This window comes from Strigops habroptila, chromosome 5 (genome assembly GCF_004027225.2).
Source record: "Strigops habroptila isolate Jane chromosome 5, bStrHab1.2.pri, whole genome shotgun sequence".
In the NCBI taxonomy this organism is placed as follows: domain Eukaryota; kingdom Metazoa; phylum Chordata; class Aves; order Psittaciformes; family Psittacidae; genus Strigops; species Strigops habroptila.
In genome coordinates this window covers 22,868,674-22,892,590 of record NC_044281.2, presented here as the reverse complement: position 1 = coordinate 22,892,590, position 23,917 = coordinate 22,868,674, and the positions used below count along the sequence as shown (strand labels likewise).

Sequence of the window (23,917 nt, the reverse complement as noted above, 5' to 3'; positions counted from 1 at the left end):
GATGGTTTACATTAGAATTGTTAAACCCAAACAGAACCTCTACATACAACAATCTAACAATAATGAACATATCTGTCTCCTAATTACTCAAATGCTCGTATGCATCGGGATGTCTTTTATAAAAGAAAACAGATTTATACAATTGAAGTAGCAACTGGTATATTTCCTCATTCTCTCTCAAAGCAATGCAAACCAAAGAAAAAAAAATAAAAATCTGGAAGTAGGACATGCTAGAATAGTGACTCATCTGCAAGTAGGAGTAACTGATCTTTGTCTAGAACTCTTGGTTACCATAACAGATAGCATTAAATTATCCGTGATATCAAAAATAGGGATCTTAAACATGCAGAAGCGTAGACTCAGTTTGGGATGACCTGTTGAGTTACTGCAATTACACAACACATCAACAGTGCTGTTTAGAAGGTAATTATGCAACTAACTTTCAGAGTGACATGTATAGCTGGCATTTTATGTGAAGCCTAAAGAAGCTGAAGCTCCAAAAGGATTCAATGCTTCCTATACACCTAACTTTGGAGTTTCTGAGGATTGCAACCTAAATGTGTATTTTAATAAAGTATGCTTCTATTATATTGTATTGCTGTACAGTTCCCCAGTGCAGGAAGATCAGAGAGGCGAAGGTCAAAATAAATGCTATAGAGATATTGAAGTCTGTTCAGTGAGACTTTGAAAAGGAGGATTTGAAAGATGATTATTTTTATTAGTGCAGATACATACAATATAACCAGATCTCTTTTTTTTTTTTTTTTGCAAATGTCAATTGTGGTATACATATTGTTCACCGAAGATTATGTCATTGGTCAAGAGGGAGGAGACTCCCCAAATGAATGATTAATAATCAATGTGTCTGGGTTCTTATTTTATTCCTCAGAAAGGAAGAATGAATTACTGGTGTCTCTCCCAAAAATGGAAAAAATCTCCTACAGATAGGTCACACCATCTACATCTGCATGCAGAGGGGGCCCTGCTGTAAGTGGATTTCCCTGATTTGGGCATGAAGTCTCAGCCTCCCCTATTATATCATTGCTTCACCTTCCTACGCTCTGATGCAATTAGGGAGAAAAGACAATATATCTCAGAGTCCTATTAATTTTTCATACAATCATGAAGAGCTCAGAGAAAGGGTGGAGAAATACCTAGGGATCAGGGTTTCGCAGGAGGCCCAAGATAATATCTAGGCATGTGGTCACTCTACAGGTGACCCAAAGTCTTCCACCAAGTCTGGGCCAACAGGAGACCTGTGTCCCAGGATGAGGGCAAATCAGACTGTGACCCCAGGGGAATAAGAGAGACAGTGAGCAGCTTCAGAAGAAATCAGTATTCTCTGACATTTGGTGATTACATGTCAGCATGTGTCTTTATGTATTTATATATGTTATCACAGGCAATCATTCCTTTTGGAAAAATAACATTACTTTGCATTGATAAACATGAGGTGGAATCACAAGAAATATTTGTCAGGACCATATGGTAGTTTGTTTGGGGTTTTTTTTTCCCCTGCAAAGGGAAAAATTAATGTGGTAGAAAGAATGATTTTGTAATTATTCAATATCTGTTAGTAGCAAAGTGGGGAATTGCTTTAGCTTATTCCCATGTTATGTTCTAGGTGCCAGTTAGATATGCCTTCAGGCAAGATTAACTCATGTACTCTCCTTTTTGTTAAATTCCCTGTGTTTTTTCTTAAGGAAAGCTGGTAGTTTTAAAAGCTGTGTCACCCTCCCTCTTTCTTTTTTCCTCTCTCGCGCTGTCTCTCCCTTCTTTTTTACCCCTGTATTGCTGCTGCTGCTTCCTAGCTGCAAACACATAAAAAACCCCCACCTGAAACACCGAGGTGTTAGAATTCAAAAGCACTGATTATTTTATGCTAATGAATGGACCATCTAGTAATATAATATTTCACTTGTTGTGCCCTCCTGGCGGTAGCACAAGATAAATCCAACAGTGTCTTTAATTAACTAAAGAAAGAAGAAACAAATCTCTGTGGGTTAATAATATTTATGGCCTAAAAATGAACAAACTAAAACAAGGGGAGAAAAATGTGGTAAAATTTAGGTAAAAATGTAGCTAAAATAAAATTCTGGAAAGTGCATCTGTAAAGACGTGCAAGCAAGGCACATACTTGTGTGAGACAAAGCACTAAAATTCAGGTCATTGCTGAGGAGTTGGAAAAAAAGATTTTTTATTTATAAAAAAGAACAAAGTCAAACTTCTCAGGAGGAAATGTTAGATATTGTTGTCTACACAGGAATTAGGTCTTTTTTTAATTCATAAAATACACAGTATCATATGGTGCCTGAACCTTAATTCAAGTAGCTCAACAACATTAATAAGAAAATGCCAGATCCATTTAACTGTGTCCTTTGTCAAATGCCAATAGAAATGGTGACTTTTTATAAACATCCAGTAGTTAAAAATATAAAACACTGTCAGTAGATAAGGCTACGTCATGGGTTGTATTAACATAAGGTCATTTCACCCATTTATGATCCCTATTCTTTGGCCACACATTTTGTCCTATCCCTTAAAATAGCCCGTGGGTCTGGAGGTATCTTAGAAAGAAGTTAATACAGACCTATATGAAAGGAGATCCCAGAAAAAGCATCAGAGCTCTGTATCACTGTGCTAGCTCCAAGGGGACCTCAGCATTTAACTCTATAGGATGTAAAGGTGCGCTCTCAATAACCAAGTTGTGGACTGTTTCATGGCTTTCCCACTGAAACATTCACCTTTTCGAGTGCATCTGAGCAAAGACTCCATGTACAGCTTTAAGCCTCAGCGATGCACCCTCCGGTGGAACACACTTCTCAAGCAACAAATAGCTGAGGTTGTTGTTACTGAAACCTTTACTTATGCGTGTGAGACTTGTTCCTTCATCCAATTACTTTAGTTTAATTGAGAAATCTATATTCACAGAGGGGGCATTAGCATCTGGGATTAAAATGACAAGCGTTTCCACAGGTCTATCTATTTGTATGATGAACTGAAGATTGAATTTTCTCACAGTTGTGCAACTACATGTAGAAGGATGACAATACATCGTATTTGAAATTTGCCTTGACCATACACGCGTACCCTGTGAAGTGTTAAGCAGTTCTGACTCGTCATAGCCTGTCCCCTTCCTGCTCTTGAAATTTTTTATGCCACCTTTAGATTGCTGGGTTTTGATATTACTGCAGCGTTGTCTGATTTAGGATTTACAACATTTATTGACAGCAGGAAAACACACTCCCCTTGTACCTCTATAATTCTTCAAATCTTAATGCTGACCATGATGTCATTACCCATTGTTCAATGTCTAAACCTTGCTGTTTAAGTCAGATAGACATTTCAGGATGATATGTAAAAAGATTTGTTAACATTATGAAAATGATTCACTGCAATGAATTTAAAACAGTAGTGTAGTGACACTTACTGACGTGTGTCACTACATCACACATGCTCTGTTGTTTATAAAACCTAAGAGGTTTTACAAGGTCCATCATAAGATAACCTCTAAACTGAAAAGCAGTGAATTGTGCCTATGCTTCTGTTTATGAAAACACAGAAGGAATTATGAGAAATATTTTAACAGTCATCAGTACAGCTTTGATTTTTCTGCCACACCTCATTTGTGCCCATTGCTTTAAACTTTGATTACCAGCCTCAGGTATGAGAGGCAGAGCATTGCATGATGCACGTCTCTGCCTGAGGAGTGGGAGCAGAGAGTTTCCCCTTTGCAGGTTGCATGCCCAGCTGAGCAGTGGGTAAGCAGGATCTGCCTGGAGCGGCAGAAATGTGCAGAGATGTCTCTAGAAGACAAATGTCATGGGCAGAACCTTGGCACCTCCCTCTGTCCCTGCTACAAAGGGCTCGGCAGGGTTGTCCCAGAACCGCACTTTCTACACACCACCACTCTTTGTGAACTCCTTTGCAATCTCCATCTTGACAACCAAGTGTTTGGAGGATGCTTTTCTTGGCCACCTTTGTTTTTGAGAGCCAGTGCTGTGACTTGCTGTCGTGGTTTAAGCCCAGCTGGTAACTCGGAACCATGCAGTTGCTAGCTCACTCCTCCTCTTCCTCCTCCCCCTGGTCCCGGAGGGATGGGGAGGAGAATCGGAAGAATGTAACTCCCACAGGTTGAGATACCAGCAGTCCAGTAACTAAAGTATAATACAAAACCACTACTACCACCAACAATAATAATAATGATAAGGGAAATAACAAGGGCAGGGGATACAATTGCTCACCACCCACCAACCGATACCCAGCCCAACCTGAGTAGAGATCTGGGCCTTCCAGGTAACTCCCCCCGGTTTATACACTGGGCATGACGTGCTGTGGTATGGGATACACCTTTGGCTAGTTTGGGTCAGGTGTCCTGTCTCTGCTTCCTCCCAGCTTCCCCTCCTCCCTGGCAGAGCATGAGACAGAGAAAGTCCTTGGTCGGGGTAAACATTACTTAGCAACAACTAAAAACATCGGTGTTATCAGCGTTGTTCCCAGGCTGAAAGTCAAAAACACAGCACTGCACCAGCTACTAAGAAGGAGAAAAATGACTGCTATAGCTGAACCCAGGACATTTGCTGGCAGGTCCCCAGCCAATTCCCTGAGCTCTATTTGTCTCTCCTTCCTGCACTGACCAAGAGGGACAAAGCTGCATAGAGAATGGGGCAAATAAATGGAGGGAAAATTTATAAAAATAAGTAGGCCGGACTCTGCACATTGGTTGTCTACCAATCCCCATTCCTCCTGTCCCCTGAAGATATAATGACTCAGAAACATCAAATTCTTCTATTTTTATAATGCAAATAATGGTTTGTTTGGATTTAGAAAAATAACTCTCATTGAGCATCATCATTTACCTACATGCATGACATGGATGAGACACACTAGTTTAGCTCATATTACTGTTCATGTACCTCAAAACGAGGGACATATGCACATATATAGAGGTGATAAATGTAGAAACTCCTCTACTCTAAATGCCTCTTTGAATTTTCCACTGCTTATGCAAAATTATTTCTGTCAATATTTTAATTTCAGTAGGGAAAGGTGGAATCAAAGAAAGAGTGGCACACAAGAAAATTGTTGTCAGCAAACTGATGACTACGTACCAGAATTAAGAAATAAGGTAAAGAATGAAGAAACTTGTTATAAATGCTGTTGTATATTTGAGGTTGGTGCTAAAGAAGAAAGGATGAGAAGACATTAAAAGATAAATAATACAATATTCATCAGTGTATACTATTGTAAGATGCATTATATACATAAATGATCATTTCTGTAATCATAAGAATATTAATGCAGCAGCTAATAAATAAAATAAGCACCAAAGGACAAGAATCTGACCTTAAAATCCTTACTCAGCTGCCCTATTAACTTTCTGAGCACCACCGAAAGTGTGTGTCAGCTGCTTAAATTAAAGGGAGAGTAATTAAAATTACACAAATAATAGGTGACTGGGGTCAGTCTCCATCACCCCATGTCCTATATTTCAGAGTATTTTACATTTTTTCCATCAATATGCAATCTTAATTTTCCTTACACATCTCTCAGGTACTCTTGATTTAAAAACAACTTACCATAAAAAGTGGAGTTGTTGACTGATGGTCAGAGCACAGGTTTTGGGGCCATATTCTTAAATCCCTTCCTATAGTGTATGAGGTGAGTAGATTTCTCAGTATCTTTGAGTATCACTGTACTTTGCCATTTTTCTTTTAAAATAAGCACTTTTAATAGGAAAAAGAAAAGAAAAGAAATTAAAATAAGATCTATACCTAACATCCCCTTTTCCATGAAGATGGTTTACATACTGCAAATAAGAAAAAAAAGTTACGCACTTATACTCTTCTCTGAGACATTGAAAGTCAGGGCTAGAATAGAAAGTGCCTCAATAATAATCCAGTCATTTGTATTTTTACTGTAATTAGAGTAATATTAGTAATAATCATAATAAAAGACTTGAAAAAGTGAGACTGGGAATTGAACCAGACAACACAAGAGAAACCCAAATGGCAGCAATATCTCTCCATAGGGTCTTGACCAGAAATAGTTCTTTCTTCAGAAAACATTGAGAGGCTTCTCTTAATGCCAAAGCATTTTATAGTCTTTGCTGGAAGTCATTGGACAGGTACAACTTATTTAATAATAGCCATGCTGACAATTTATAGGCATTCTCGTATTGTCTGTAAAAAAAGATGTTGAAGGCATCGTCTGAGCACAACATCTAATGCATGTCTTCAGCAGCTCGTGGAATTCAAGGAGTAAGTCAAGCTATCCTGTGCTGTTAGTACTATGTAACAATAAGGTAAAGGAGAAAATGTCTAATGTAAGTATCTGCCTCCTTGCAGCAGCTCGTGGAATTCAAGGAGTAAGTCAAGCTATTCTGTGCTGTTAGTACTATGTAACAATAAGGTAAAGGAGAAAATGTCTAATGTAAGTATCTGCCTCCTTGACAGGGACATTCTGCAGCCCGCAGAAGCAGGAGAAGGAGAGGGGAAGGGGCTTGCAGCTTTAGGGAGCTCTATGCACAGATGGGTTTCACAGGTGCTCACATCAGTTCTGTGCCCTTTGCACTGCAATGGCAGTACCTCCCAAAGCATTTGCATGGCTCCAATCCCCTGTGATAACTGTGTGGGTTCACAGAAAACGTAAGGAGAGAATGGACAAATGCTAGGATATAAAGCTATTATTTTTCATGGTGCAAATAACTATTTAAAGCCTTTGCAGTCTCATAAATTGACTTGTTAGAGCTAAAAATGGATAGTTGCCTAAATTTACTCACCTCAGTCTAAACCTAAACCTAATGAATGAAATCTAAACCTGTTTCATAGCCCCCTCTGCATCATGGAAGTCCCTTAATGTTTTATAAAATTCACTCTTCATTAAATAATCATAATTATTTTTCCAAATGATTCAGCAGAATTGAAAGTATTCAGTTTTCTTCCTCTGTAGTTCCACATGGGCAGTCTCTAGGTCAACTTTTTTTTTTTGTTGAGGGGGTGCCATGCTCTAACTTAGACTTGTATGTGCTCACTAAGGCTTTGATTTCAGTGGGAACTCCAGAGACTTGTAGTGAAGTCCTGCTGTTACGGCTATTAGTGTTGTAGCTCTGGAGAGCCATACAGGACATTTGCCGTATTAGGCCTGAGGGTAGGCCCAGTTCTCTCATCTGGAAGAGGTATTTTGATCAATGGATGAATATGATTTATAAAATGAGCCCTGAATAAGTAGAAGAAGATTTCTTCTGTAATACTGGCATAGGAGTCAGAGAAATATGTGTGAACACAAGTAGAGCTAGGCAGAATGGGCTTTAGCAGTCTCATATCTGCTCTCACAGACTACAGCTCTTGTCCTGTCATTGTACCTGTCCTGATGTACAAGCTCATCCAAAGTTGAAGTTTTGCCTCAGAAGTTACACAGCAGTAAATCAGGTCATACTAAAAAAAACCAAAACAAACCCAACCTCACAAAACCAAACCAACCCCCTCAAAAGGCATGTTGTCCCACTATATAATGACTTTATACTTCATAGCTATGAAGTGGTCAAAAATATCTCTAGCTCTAATAAAATATGAGGGAGCATTGTGTATATAGCATACCAGTATTATTTACTGTGTTTCCCAGGCTTTGGGTTATGGAATAATCTACTGAGACTGAAAATCTCCAAGAAAGAGCAATGATGCATTTGCCGCAACATAAAATTAGATTAAACCAAACCTAATAGATTAAGCTATTCTGCATGTCTCTGCCCTTCTTTCTGGCTTTGAAATTCTCCTTTACAAGTAGCTCCACAGAAATCTTACTCTGCATGATACTGAATTCAGACAGGATTCAGTTGTACTACTTAACCAGCTATTAGAGATGATGGGGAGTTGCTCTCTTTTTGACAAAACTCAGAAATATACAATTCTGTCTCATGACAGAAGAGCACAGCAGTGGCTACACACTCCTCTTGCCAGAGCAGAGTAAACCACCTTCCAAATCATGCCTTCTCCTCAGGAAAGAACTGAGAGGCTAAAATACACTCCCTCTCCATACCTCATACCTTGCATGATGAGAGCAATTCAGTGTAGATTTGCTGCTGTGTAAGGTGGCTTCTTGCCAGTTGGGCCTTGGATGTGCATGCCTGGAGGTCAAGTAGGGCCATCAGCATCCACTTACCTTCTGCACAGCCATTCTGTGTGGGGAAAGCCAGCAGCTCAATGGTAGGGCACTGATGGAAGGTCTGCCTTATTTTTTTAAGCTATGTGTAAACTTTGGAGGCTTTCCTGAGTGTTTAATTTCTTTCTTCAGGTAGTTAAGGAGAGGTAGTCCATTTATTTTTCAGATATTATATATGGAGACTAAATGAGCCAATCAAAAAATGAAATATCTATCTATCTATTTATCTCCTGACTTTTCCTTTATCCATCTGTTTTCCTTGTATTTTTGTCATTTCTCAGTAAAACTGAAGTCAGATGGGAAATGTAGTTTCTTACAAAGTCATTGCTGGTTAGAATGTCACTGAACTTGAAAAGACTTTATTGCAGTCCTCTTAGAAATTGTCTCTCTTCAATATTTTCCTAACCACCACCTTTTTGTGATGGCTGAATTTAGGAAGGAAATTCTCATTTTAAACAGTCTATTTTTATAGCAACTTGTCAAACAGTGGCCTTTAGCTGTTGTTCTGTGACAGCCACTCTATTAAAATCCTGATGTAAACAAGTGGAGAAGGTGAACTAGAAGTGCAGATATTTGAACAGCATTACTGTCAGGTAAAATTTTAAAGATAGGTTTTATGAACCCATTATTTGCAGTCAAGGCTTTTGACTACAGCACCTGAAATCATTTAAGTAGACAAAGTGTTTTGTCAAAACATACTGCTGGGAGTCAGTATGTAGCTTCGTTTTATGTAATTCAATTTGGCTCTGTTGTTTGCATGAAAGTGGGATATCTAGCTGAGCAGCAATAGTGGTGCTGTGTATGATCACAATATGGTGACTTTCCAGTGTAACTAACGTTAAATGCCTTTTGTTTTCATTTAGTGCTTAATGCATGCATAATTGCAGTGTGCATACAGACCTACCAAAGAAGATGCTTGAGGGCTTTTAAATACAAACAACAAACCCCAAAGATTTTATAGTTCTCTTCTCAGGAGTGGGAGATACACAAGAATTTGTGGCCACTTTAAAAGCATGAATCTCTGTGTTCTGTAAAGCTCTACTTGACACAGCGTTTGAAAGAGATGGGAAATTTCAAAAGGCAGCTATTGCTGATCTTTCAGCTCTGAGTCTCCTGCCGTAGATGACTCTGAACAGGACTGCCCTATGACAGGCTGGCTTGCTATGGCTCTCTGAGCAGTTGTATAAAGGCAGCATCGTTAGAGCAAACCTTCCTCTGCGCCAGAACACCACCCTGAGTGTACTGAGATTGTCCATGAGGCACCTTTTGAAGAACATAGCCTAAATGTTCACCAAATACTCGCTCACTCACGTAAGAGTCTTTCTGGTCTCCACATTTCCAGCTCCCCTACTTCACCTGGAGCAGCCACAGGCAGAGAATATGACTCAGGGAGTCAATAGCAAGTTCAGTAAACCTGATCCTGTTGGCTGGGGTTTTCCTGAGGTACTGAGCAATACCTCAGAGTTAATGTGGTCTGGCATCATTTAATGAGATTAGCATTTTGGCCAAGCCATACCTTAGAGTATTCATCTTCATTTTGAAAGGAACCAGCACTTCCCAAATATATTTTGAGAAATTTTGGAAAAGATGGAACTGTAGCAGTTTCAAATGTAATTTTCAAACATACTTCACTTAGCTAGTACTGTCAATAGAAACAGTGAGGACAGGAGGAGAAGGCATTTAGCTCTTCACACAGGTTTAACATAACACTTTGATGTATCTTGTATACTATTGTATGTATCCCATAGTTTGGGGTTATCTAACCAAATAAAACACATAGTGGACAGTAAGCTGTAGCACAAAAGCTGCAGGATGTGGGGACCAGATCTTCTCCACCAGTATATTGGCAGAACAATAGTAGATAGATGGAGAAGTCTGAGGAGATACACAAAAAAAAAAGCATTTACCAGATAGCAGCAATGGTGTATAAGGAAAGATAAGCAGGGGGAAAAAAAAAAAAAGATAAAAGGACAATAACTTGGTGCAGTAAGATTATAAGTCTTTTAGCAGATCCTTTCCATCCAGCTCTTCCTCGTAAAACTTAATTTTGATCTGGTACACATCAAAGCCAGACGAATTGTGTAAAATTCTCAGGCATCCTTTGCCCAGACATAATCCTACACCTCTGCAGATATAATAATAAATCAGATTATTAAATTAGTTATAACATAGCGTAAGGATTGAGAAAGCTGAGAAAAGAAAGCAAGCTACAATCACCAGTATGTTAGTAAGATCTTTCCTACACAACTATGTAATACTACTCTAGCTGCATCAGTTAAGAAAGTGATTAGGACAGTCTTCTGCAGTGTATACAGTTTATTTGAAGATAATTCCTACCTCAGTGTAGCATCTCCCTGCAAAACTGGTTCTTTTATAGCGGGGCATCCTGGACTAATAATTTGATAAGTCTCCAAAAACCTCTTCTGTTCATCACTTGAGACACACAGCTGCAATTTTCACGTATTAGTAGTTCCACAATCCAGGACTCCCTTTCAAAATTACTTCTAGTTGCACCATTTAATCTGTACTGTTTTCTAAGCCAATTACTTGGAGCAGTGTGACCACCTGTAGTATACCAGCTTCAAGTCCTGTTCTGCCACAGCTGTAAAAGGGGCACTGGAATGGCATGACACCAGCTCTGTTTGGCCCTGATCCAGCAAAGCACTTAAACACCTGTTCAACTTAAAGTATGTGAGTAATCCCATAGAAGACAAGATGATAAATTCTTTGATCCAGTACCTGCTTAGATTCATAGACTGTGAAAACAGAAGGGGACATCTAAACATCTTGTCTGACCTCCTGTATACCACAGGATTTCTTTGAATTCAGTCTTGTTCATCCTTTCTTCAGGAAAAAACATCCAGCTCTAATGCTTAAATTTTCAGTGATGGAGAAACTACCACAGGACTACAGAACTTTTTTGATAATTAACAACCCTTACTGGGAAAAATTTATACTTTTTTTGAATCAGAGTTTGTGAGATCCTTTGGATTCACTGAAAATTGTGTTGTTTTCATTAATTAGACTGAAGAGGCATGCATTATCACATTTCTTTTCGTATACATGCTTCTAGAATCAAATTAAATCAGCCGTTAATTTTTACTTTGACAAATTAGTAGGCAGTGCTTTTGGTGTTTCTCGCTACACAGTAGATTATTTGGCCTTTAATCATACTCCTGTCTCTTCTGAGGCTCCTCTTTATTGTTCTACTTCTCTACAAACCTGGTTTCTGGAATAAGAAACAGTATTTCAGAAGAGGTCATCTCACCATGGAGGCAATACTTAAAATCCCTTTTTGCCTCACCAGGAGTAAGATAGGACCTTTTGGCTTCATGGTCACACTAAAATTTTACATAGAACTGTTCTTCACCTGCCAATCCTTTCAGCATATTTGTTTTCTAGGACAAGTGCAATCTCCTTTAAGTGCCCACACGCATCGTTTTTGTTACTTACTATATGATCTTACCTTCACCAAAATGCATAGTTTGATTGTTCTCAACTTAATTGTGCCCAAAGTATCCTGTAACAGTTTTTGTTATTCCTTCATCTTTTATGTATATCCTCTATTCACACTTAGTGTTTACTACAACTAATTGTGACTCTTTTCTTCCACACCATGAGTTAAGATATGAAATATAGTAAGATTAACAACACACTAGAAATGTACATACTCAGTGGATGATCCAACTATATTTTGAGACCAACGTCATGTTTAACGCATTTGATATGTACCATATTGATTTTGTAATATTCAGGTTTTGTAATAAAATGCTGCGTGATATCAAAGCAAAGCACTTCACATAAAACCTGTCATTTTTCCTGATACATGTATAACATCCTAAAGTTTTCATCAAAAGATATCAAGTTATTCTGATGAGATCTAGGTTTCATTAACCTTTATTGATTCACTTAAATTATGTCACTCTCCTTGCATAATGTTACAATCTCAATATCACTCTATTATTTGCTTTGTAATTTCTATATAAAATCATCCACATATAGTTCCAAATTATTATCATTATCATTATCATTATTATTGTTGTTGTTGTTGTTGCTGTTGCTGTTATTATCCCACGGTCTGAAGATCTGCCTTGAGAAGTTTAAGTTCTCAGAGTTAAGTAAAGGTTGAAAAGAAAAAAACTCTGAGAGAAAAAAAAAAAGCTGTTTTTAAGGCAGAAAAGGATTAAAAAGGCTGTTTTAATGAAGGAGAAAAAAGAGAGAAGAGAGGGAAAAATTAGTTAGCAGAGATGCTTGGAAAGACTATATATTACAAAGCAGAGGGGGATTGCTAGGGATGATAGAAGTACTTTCAAGGTACTTCTAATGTTAAATAAAAGATTCCAGGTTGAAGGATGAGTGACAGAAAGCAGCACACAAGAGCAAGGCACTAGCCTTGTGTAAGCACTGCTTCTGTGTAACTAAATAGTAATGATAGTTAATCATGGGTTTACACAGGAAGAGCAGAAGCCTTAGCACATACAGTCTAATCTCACAAAATCTATCCATATACACAAGCCATTTCATCTAGAATTTCAGCTTCCTTACTCAGAGACAAATAGGAAGCAATTCCACAACTGATTGGTGGCATTGACAAACACAGCAAAACACTGGAAGTTTGCACGGTGAAGACATATTCAGCTAAACCTGGTTTCTCTTTTCCCAGAGAAGAGTATTTTAAAAAGAAGGGGGAAAATAGTCTTTGGAGAAGGACAGTTTTAACAAGATCTTTTCTGTTTGCTCCATCCCCCTGTGAGGGTTCAGAGCACTGGCATTTCTGCAGGCCTCTGTTTGAAAATAAGAGGCTAATGAAAAGGTATGTGCATGGCTTGCTACCCTAAACTAGTCCTCCTAGAGTATCCTGGGATTTGCCAAAGCACTAAATGACGTTGACATGGAACACTTTAAGGGAAAAGTCATCTTTTATTCTTTGCTTTTCAGTATTTAGAAATGTAGCTTCAGTTTCCTTTGTGTTTTTTGTATAAAGGAAATTCATTTTGAATAGAGATGGGTCCATTTCTTTAGGTTTGATCTCAATGGATACTGAAGCTGGACTGCTGCGCCTTCCAACTCTTGCAATTTCTGGGAAAAGAGAGGGCAGCTGGGTTTAGATGAAGAGGACAGAGGAACAGTTAAAAAAGCAATGTTTAACCTGGAGAATCTCAATTGCTGAGAAGAGCAGTGTTAAGGTAAGGCCTAACTATTTCTATGCGGAGCAGGTACAATCAGAACTTTTGCTAACATGCTACACCATCTAATTTATTTTCAAGTCAACCAAATTCCATCCTACAGTGAAATTTCCTTTTGGCCATTTTAACCCATGAATCTATTGTGTGATCCATGAAGGTCAACCCATTTAGATGTCCAGATGTAGACAGGACATTGCAGACACACGATTCCAGAAAATGCATGCTGCTCTGTGGAGAACCGGGTAATCAGAGATCACAGGTAAGCCTCCTTTTGCATATATCAACTCTGCCTTTGGGGTTTTTTTTTTCAGTTGTAATAGTTTTTTAAATACATGGTAGCAGCACAAAAAGCCACTGCTGTTCAGGGAAGTTCTGCATGTGCTCAGACACCTTTTCTTTCTCTGCTTTGGATCTATTCCTTCCCCAGTGGTAAAGCATAGTGGGGAATCCTATGATGATAGAAGCAGTCGATACCTTTGTAAAGAACAGAGAGCTGTCTTTAGCACATGTATGCCTTTAGTTCAATAAACAACCTAGGTCTGCACCTAATTTTCCACTGAAGGATCTAATGCCAGCAGAGAACATTTGCAGCATGGTACAATGCTAGTCTTTCTAGCTAGAGATTTCCTTGACTATAGCGAGGCTTTTTCTTCCATCTAGCATGAAATGGGGGATTCTATCATCCATGATTTAAACTAAGTTATGCAGTTTTCTAATGTGAATAGTTTTCTACCAGGCATGAATATTTGATAAAGAAAAAAATAATTTAACCCACATAAAAAAAAAAAAGGGGGGAAAAAAAGAAAGAAAGAAAGAAAGAGAAGAAAAGAGAAGAGAAAAATGAAAAGAAAAAGAAAGAAAGAACAACCAAAAGAAGTATTTGGGGATCAGATTCCTGGCATTGGAAAATCAGTATAATCATTTTGAGTACCACAGTTGTCAGGAATGGGCTATTTTTTTCTGGATACCCTCAGTCTAGTAGGTAACTTGCTGAGAAATTGCAACACAAATTCTGATGTTGTCCCAAATGACCCTGAGAAATTAAAATATTCTCAACATTTCAACATTTTTTAAAATGGATGATCTGTTTCTGGCTTTGTGCAGTTGTACAATTTTGGGAGAGAGCTATTCTTTTGTACCTAATGTTGAAATTCATTCTAAATGTCTTGCATCATTACTACCTATTGACTGTGGTGAAGGAAGAGACATTTTAAGAAAATATGTTTCAATGTCAGAACAAAATAAACACTGGAACATATAACTGGTAACTCATTAAATAAGAAGCCGTGCTTTTATCTGGCTCTTCAAACACATTTTAGGCACTTCAACAAGATTAGAAAAACACTTTTATACCAAAAGAGAAACTCCTTTAATCACTTCTCTTCTAAGAAGATACCTGCATGAAAAGAGGAGAATTAACCTCTCTGCTGCCACTACTCTTTACTGCAAAAAAGCATTAGTAACATTTCTAATATGGTTCTGTCTGACGGAAACAGTTATGTTTTCAGAAGCATCAATCGTACAGGAACAGGAAGATATTTTCAAGCACATATCTTGCTGGGAAATTATTAGTATACACTAGACTATCATTAGTCTACTGTAATGGAATAGCAAGAGCCACAGTTTTCCCAAGTGCCAGAGAGAAGGCCAGTCTATCACATTCTTTATGATTCTACTGTTGTTCTTGTAGTTTTGTTTACCCTATTGTATTACAGAGAAGGTAAAAAAACCACTCAAAAACTTCTAGTCATAACAATTTAGAGAGTAAATGAAAACCTCAAGGAGAGAAGGGGTGAACAAATAAGAGTCACCATCAGCTGTGTGCACCCTACTGAACTAGGTACAAAATAGCTGCTGTGGTGTAAGATGACAAAATAAATAAATGATGTGGTCAAAACCAGAAGCAAAACAATATATATGTATATATAAACATACTGCAGCATTGGATACAAGTCCTAAGGCTGAATTGTCCCCATGAATGCTTCTGCAAATACATCTTTCAGTATAATAAAAAAGTGAGATCATACAGCTCTTGGGTGGTTTTGCTGGGACTTTCCTGCAATGATGAAAGCCTGAATGTCAAGCATGAGGAAATCCCTTTCACAGGATGGATCTCTCTGTCCCCTTCCCCAGCCTTAAACCTGGCCAAGGCCAGCCTCTCAAAGACAGAAAGTTGAGCTGTTGTACTGCCTCTTCGCATTCCTCAGTGCTGATGGAGGAAGGTGACTTTCTATTTCAGTAAAGAGCATTCCGTTACCACCTCTGCTGCTCCCACCATGTGGTCTTAAAGTAGTCTTGGAAGATAAAGTACCTGCATCTCTTATTTTTTTGATTTCTTTAGGTCCTGTTTGTGGAAACTGGTATAGATAAAATAAATAATGACCTCAGAACTATACCACATCTTTTCTGAAAAGCAAAAGCTCTTTTAAATTTTTCTTATCCTTTTGAAACCACTCTTGCTTTTCTTGCTCACAAAATGCAGTCAAGTAAGACTACGTTTTAGTCTGCTAAGCCCCATCAGCACTGCCTTCACATCCCAGCAGGTATCTGCTCATTCTTGGGTTTCTCCAGAGAGTAGGTAAACTTCTGGATACTTCTCTGACTTTTAACAAGCGTGCTTTTGATGTTTGCCTATAGGATTATAACTTAAACTTGTGGTCCTCCTACTTTTTTGTCCAAAAAGGCAAGGCATTGCAGTCCAGGGAGATGTTACTGGGGAAATGACAGAATATATTCAAGGACAGTGAATAACTTCCCTTTAAATAAAAGCACACATTATGTCCAGGAACAGTCAAAAGGGTTAAAATACAGTCTTTTCAGATAAGTTTTTAGCCATATCAGGCTCAAAAAGTAAAAAGATTTGAAAGCTATTAGTACTTCTGTAGATCATCCTCTTCCAGACAGTCTTTTTTCTTTTTTTTTTTTTTTCCTTTAACTGACAGGTTGCAGTTAAAAATTAAAGTAAAAAGAGACCCTCTTTTTGCTACATACTTTTAATGGAACTGAAGCCAAAATAAGTCAGACTAAATTATGGGAGTAAATGACCTCCTGGAAAGTATAATACCAAATTCCAAAGAACTGTAAAGAGTTTCCTTTGATCTTTTTAGCTTCACAGCCTGAAATTCAAAATCTGTATTTAATTTTAGATTGCATATGCCAGCTTTTAAGTTTCCTTTCTAACATGATATATCATTTTAAATGATAGGACACCTTTAACTTGTATTTCTTGAAAATGCTGACTATCCTTTCTTTATTCTTTTACACTATAAAAACAGATATAAATATTACTAATTGCAAAAATAATTTGGGGTTGGGTGCAGTAATGGATAAACCATTGACCTTCACTTAAGAGACTGTGCCTTCAAGCTCAACCTGAGTTTCTAAGTGAAATGACTTTGATCTGAGACACAAGTAACTTCAGTTCAATGCCCTAGAGGATATAGATCACGAAAAAAGGACAAGCTGAGCACTTCACTATATATTCCTATTACAATTTAGGAGGTAGACAAAGGATGCTATTTTTCAAATGTGGTATAAAGGGCCAATTTCTTTCTATGGCCATAGAATCACATTGCAAGAACTGTGTTCCTAAACCTGAAATCTCAGAAGGCACAACAAGTTGTATTAGCTCTTGGATGGAGAATTCCCTGACCTATGCACTTGAGCACAGACTTCAGATATGGGCAGCTGGAATAGTCTCCCGCTTGAGTCCAGAAGTAAGCCACAAAAGTCTTTATGCCTTATGCATTATGAAAGAAGTCATCTTTCTTGAGGAAAAGTAGGTTGTAGCAGGTTGGCTGAAGCACATCATGAAAGAGCAGCTGCTACCCATTGAACTTATACTGGAAAAGCCCTAAGAAAAGTGCTCACACACAATGTGTTGTTATGTGTCTGTCTGATGATCAGCCAAACAAAGGTATAAATACAGTCCAGAATTTTGTAATATAATAGCATTCTGAATTGGATCCTGGGGGAATAATTTGTAATGCATAATTTATCTGCTGAATATGGTTTCTTCTTCTACTAACAAAATATCCATAAATTGGTTATGATTGCTTCATACATGTTATTTTTTAAATGGAGGGACTGATTGATAAAAATTCTGTCAGATTATTTGGAGTTATTTGAGCTATATAGAGATAGTTCCAACTGACTGGTTAAATTACATGGTTTTGTTTCATTTTTCTGATTATGAAAACCAACCATTCAACCAAGCCACCCCTGCCCCACAACATTTCCTATATGGGAATACCTGGTCTGAATGTAGCATTTTCTTTTCCATGAATGCACACATACAGTAAGATGCTCTGCATTTTCTACAGTTTTGAAAGGGTGGAGCCTTTTTTGATTGTGTAAAAGAAATGGTCTTGAATCAAGAGGCTGAACTTCCTGGGGTCAATCACTACGGATTTTAATCCAACTTTTACTTCTTATCACAGCCCACCCCAGACAGCAGTTACTGTTACCTTCCTTCTTCCTACTGAATTGCTGACAAGTCATCCGGCTGGTCTCTGAAAAATAGAAGAGATCGAATACACACAAAATAGTTTGAAATCATGTAACCTCAGAGAAAAATAGCAATGGCAACATTGGAACAGAACAATGAACTTAGTGTAACATTGGGTTGTGCTAAAGCTCTTTCATTCACTGACAAGGTAAAACAGATTGATGTGCTTTGAGGCTGTGGTTGCTGATAAGAAATGCCATTTGTAAGCCTTTTTACTCCCAGCCAAAGTTAAAGCAATTCAAATATTTAGAAGTAGCCTTCTTCTCCCCATCCAACAAGAAGCCCATGTGGGCTTCCTTAGCAGAAATCCTATCTGCCACACTTCTGGAGAGAGGCAGAGCAGAACCAGCACAACACTAGAAAAACCTCAGTGACAGGAGTTTGTACAAGTTGGAGAAAGCACAGTTAATAGGTATGATGTCCTGGGACTGGCTGCCCAAAAGGTTCAGAAAAGAATATCGTTGCCTTTGGTTTATCTGTTTGCATAGGTCTGACAGTTTTTCTGCTCATTTCTGCTCACTACAGTCGTGTCCTACCCTCTTCCTTCCCCCCTCGGCCCCTCCCCAAGAGTTCTAACAATAGAACCAAGTTATACAGAACAATTTATTTAGGAAGACATCCGAAAATAAAGTTTCCAATTCAAAACTAACTGTTCTCAAAAGATCAGTGTTGTCTGGTGCCAATAATTTCTTGGATCCCTCTAGGCCATCAACAAATTCCTAAACTTTCTCAAAGTTTAGATATTAGAATATTTGGGTCTCAGGTTTACCTTACCTCACTGTAATGGATATTAAAATTTGTTGATCCAAACTTATTTCTAGTATTACAATACTAGTCAGCATTAACATAAACCTGTATATATATATATGTATACGCAGACATAAAGCATAATATTTACCCCAGCAAAAGCCAATTAATGTTTCTTAGTATTCTATTTATGATTTTAAATGTTTTTTCTGGAAAAAAAAAAAAAACAAACCAAAAAACACCCAACCAAACCAACAAACAAACAAACAAAACAAAAAAAACCCAAACCACAAAAACCCAAAGAAACAAACCAACCCAAACCTCTGATTTTTATGAGAGAACTATGAAAAAGAAACTCCAGACTCAAGGTTGGTTAAGTGGTCAGTCAATTATGAAAGATATTAATTTTTATCTATTAGTCCCACACATGAAAGGTTCATTCCCATGTAAAATTCCCATGTCAAAATGGGTGCAAATTCATTTCAATGCAAAAGCATATCTGTTTAACATTCCTGCACATAAGCATGTTCATGAGCTTGTTGGGTAGTTTTATGACCAGCTGAGAGAAGGAAACTGAGCTGGGGATCAGAAAAACTCCCAGTGAAAGTGCTAGTAGTCATTTAAAACTTGAGGAGACAAAGAATTCTAAAACACATTGTGCTTTTTAAGTGAAAGTAGAGGAGATAGAGAAAATCACATTTAAATTGTCTGAACAAGCCCCCTGCTGAGAGGAAGGTGGAAGAATATTACATATATATATATATATTAGCATATCAACAGATTTGACACTATCATGCCTCAGTTCCCCACTGCATACACAATTGTCTTACATCTGGTACTCAGGTGGTGCCTCACACTAAGACTGCACAGTTTTTTGCCAGAGCCATGAGGCTCCAAGACTGACAGAGAGAGATCATGATTTTTCATACTTTGCATTCACTTTCTTAAATAAATAGCTACTGTGCTTTTAAAAACAATAGGAAAACAATAGCAATAATATTCTGACCTATAGGTGAATCTATGTGTTATCTAAAATACTTTATGATTTTTACACTGTTGCAGAATACTTTTTGAACTGTTGCAGAATACTTTTGACAAATTAGTAGATGACGACTCCACAGTGTTAAGCAATCTTAGAATATTATTGGTAGCCAAGGAGTCTTTTGCTTTGTATCAGAGAGGCATCAAACACTTCGGAGCCGTAAAGAAACTTGAAAGAATATTAACCACTGTTTTCACCCTCGACTATTTCTCTCACATCCCTCAATTATTTTAAATTAAAGATTGGTAAATTCTTTCACTGTGAAGCATGTAGAATTTACAGTTACATAATCTCATGAAGTGTCAGTCCATGACACTTTCATTATTCAGGGTTTTTTTTTTCTGACCTCGTTCTTGGTTTCATGTATGTAAAAGAGGAGAAAGAACCATCTCATCTCTGATAGTTTCCAAGTTCTTTTGATCCTTCTCGGGATGTGAGTGTGTGTGTTTGTACACACACTGGAGTGATACGGTTCCCGGCTTGGCCATGGGAGCTTTTAGGCGTTGAGATAATGCAAATAACAAAAAAATCCAGAGTTGATTTCTGTCTTGTATGTGAGGGTGTCTGATTAGTATTCAAAAGGCAATTACTTTCATTTGGGTGCAGGAATATATATTGTATGCCAAATATGTGATTCATACTGACTAATACAATATAAGTAATAACTTGTTTATTTATTTGCATTTAATTTAAAAGAAAAAGGTTTCTGACCATACCTCTTCAAGGTTGCATCAAGCCGTCATCCCAGAAAAACCCCACTTACATGTTTATTGAAATGAGTTTAAAGATAGGGTTTCATAAGTTAGAGGGCCATTCTCTCCTTGTGGAGCTAATGTATCTCCCATTACCATTAAATGGTGTTATATGTGCGTATTAAGGGAAGAATATTACTGATTAATAACAACCCACATTTTCCAGTGTGCTGACCTCTTTCAGGAACCAGTGAAGGTCCTGAGAGCTGCCTAGTTTAGCTAAACTGTACCTTAAATGAACATGTTTTATAGCAGATCTTTAAATAAACCCAGTGGATTTGTGATCATTTCAAGATCAGTCCAGTCTTAGCTTTTGACATACAGCCATGTACCTAACAGTCTTAAGAGTAAGAGAAGATATTTATTTCAATGCTAGCAAACAGTGGTGGTTGGTCTGCAGCTCCCAAATTAGGCCATTTTAGCACTCAAAAGCACCGTGGGTTTTTTCTCCCCTTGCTAGTTGATGATATTAACTAGTCATTTGTTCCTGAGAAAAGGAGGAAAAGGATGTGTGTTAGGCTCATAGTAACTTCAATCAGTTGTTAGCAAAAGATTTTATCCTGGTAGCAAAACCAGGGAAAAAAAATCTTTTAAATTAATTTGAAGATGCCTACATTTAGAGAATGGCATTGCTTTAACAGGGCTATGCAAATGAGTCCAATTTAGCATCTTGTATTCAGCTGGAAACCATTGCTAAATGATCGGGATAGCCAGTCACAGATATTAAAATGAATTATATCTAATCTGAATTTTAGTCACGCTACATTAACTAATAGAAAGTTATTAACATTTCAAGAGAAAAAAAGCTTTTGCCTGCAAAATTAACAGTGGCTGAGATGTGACCTGTGAGCCATGCAGCCTGATCACTGTAATGACAGTGTAATGGCATATTTACATTAAAATCTCTGCAGCTAATATGTGATTCAGAATTGGACGTTAAGTCGAGGATTATTTAGTCTGGCCTGTTGGCCTTTCTCTAAGTAGTTTTTTTTTACTTCAATACAAATCTGAAACTTTTCATTTCATGACTATTTATGTGACTAGTTTCTATGGCTATGTCTCTCCATCTTTACATCAGCTGCTTTATATGGCCAGCTTACTCTTTCATTTTTCCCTTCCTTTTTCCAATATATTTATAATTTTTTGCGGGCCTGTATAACTTCAAGAAACCCACATTAGTTGCAGCCAGACAGGAAAAGGAAAATGTATTTCTACTTCATTTTTACTTCTAATTTGCTTCAAAAGGCAGTGTGTTTTCATGTTTTCCTCATAACACTTTTTAAATATACAGAACCCTGGAAAAAATGGATGATTCAAAGCCATCTTTATCCAGACAGTAGTAAATGTATAATTATAAAGCTATTCTAATCCTTAGCAGGCAATGAAAACTTGCTACAGTTTCTCCTGCTATCAGTTTATTTCTACCAAAGCAAAGGCTTGAAAGTTATGGACCTGATAATCTGGCAATTGCATAATCTGTAGCCTTGTTAAATTTGTGGAAGACTTGCACATATGAATTTGTTTGGTTCATTATTTAAAAGACACAGCAACATTAAAAAAAATTGAGAAAATGCAATGAAATTAAGAAGCTAACTGGATAAAATTACGACTACCATTTGATAATTAGAGCATTATTCAGAAAAGTCCACTTTAAAGATGAGCTTGACTGGGCATGTGTTGGTTATTTGTACAAAACAGGACATTTCATGAAGGTTCAGACTCCAGCTGGACCTCCAGTGCTGAGAAAAAAGCTGGATATATTTTATTAATGCACCTTTTCAAAAATATTAATTATTGATTTAATTTTTGCATTAAAGGTGTTTTTGCTTGTCATTTCCTATGAATCTATAGGCAGATATTATTTTGCCTATATGTTATTATTAAAATATATAATAATATATACTATAGTATATACATTATTTTTAATGAAAACTTAAATAAATTGCTAAAGCTAAAAGCAATAGTTAATGACCAAAAGCATATACCTTATACATTACAGATGTGTACGTATTTACATACAATATCAGACAAACATATAAATGCTCAAATTTTACCCAAAATAAGGAATAGAATTGTCCCATAATTAGGTCTTCAACACTACTAGTGTTCCTACTAATTTTGTACTTCCTGTTCTTTAAACTTTAAATGAACAAACAGAGCCTCACCTGACTCAACTTTTCACTGGTTTGTTTTCTATTTACAAAGGGTGCATGTTGTGCTTCTGCTTCAGATTAGACATATGTCAATCACATAATAGTCATGATATAAATGCCATCTCACCTCCATTTCCCAATTAGAAAAAGAGAATAATATAGGGACATCTGTTTGACTGACAAGTATCTACAAACAGAGAGCTCTGCACACAGATTTGTAATAAACACAGGTACTTCGTTTACTGCAAATGTGCAGCTTCATCATATTTCTGAAATCTTTGTTATGATGCAGTCATACAATAAATGCTGATTGAAGGAATAACTAGAAATTTGATCTGATGTAATACGGTAACAAGCTTAACTTCATTTGATATTTCTGAAATCATCTAACATTTGAATTTTCTGTTCATGCATGGATAATACTGAGCTCAGAGCCAAAGACACCCTCCTTTGTGGTCCCAGATGGACCACATCTGCTTCAGGACCCGTCGCCAGTAGATTCTGATGGCAGTGGGACCAAAGAAGCCTTCCCGATATTATGGGACTGCCATTGAGACTCTTCAAAGACATCTATTTTTTTCCTTTTATCATACTTTGGACATAGTCAAGTATCTGGTAAAGCTGTACCTATCCTGCAGCGCTTTCTGCTGCCCTTTAGATAGATTCCACTGCTGAAAATTAGACCAGACCTCTGAAAATAATACAGAGAATTTATCTTGTTTATAGTTATAGGACTGAGTTGTCCCTTTTGCCCACAGTCCTGTGTGAATACTAGCACCCCTATGCCCCCCACCCACTAGGGACCTGAAATGCTCTCTCAGTATTGCATTTGGTTTTTAAAATGATATTTCCCCAGTTTAGTTAGGGTTCTTCTGTTGGTAGATTGCCTGTAGCAGTTGTTGTCATTAATATTACCAATCTGAACATTTGCTGAGCAACAGTCAGCATCATTTTTTACACTACCAGTGCAGCACATTGTTATTTCTACAACTGCCTCAGTGGTATTTCAGTTTAAAAGCCAGTTTAATAAGCTGGAAACACAAAGCATGTAAAAATGAAATTGCAAAATCTTTGATCTCCAGAATGACTAAGAGTATCTGTGGAGAGTAAGAGAGGTGAAGACGAGACAGAGGCATTTAAACAGGAGTAAACTGGAGACTCAGAGAGGTTGGGTTGTTTGCCTATGCTAAGCATCTTCAAAGCTTTGAAGAGAAAAATGTTGTGGCTCTAACAGCAGGTTTTGTTATAAAACAGAATAAAAGTCAGGGATGCTGAGCTTATTTTTTGAGAGAGGAGACTGGAAAGATAAAACCCTACTTAGTTAGGTCTGAAATGTTTTCAATATTAGGTGGTTCTCAGAGGACCTCACT

General features: G+C 37.4%; 1 long non-coding RNA gene across 1 annotated transcript in view; it reads left to right on the top strand.

Moving 5' to 3' along the window:
* The first annotated feature begins 13,188 nt into the window (after positions 1 to 13,188).
* The window catches only part of LOC115608418, a 75,588-nt gene continuing 64,859 nt past the window's right edge, over positions 13,189 to 23,917 (top strand). The window contains exons 1-2 of the long non-coding RNA XR_003991538.1: positions 13,189 to 13,346; positions 13,504 to 13,605. This is a non-coding gene — a long non-coding RNA (uncharacterized LOC115608418). The remainder of the gene's footprint in view (positions 13,347 to 13,503; positions 13,606 to 23,917) is intronic.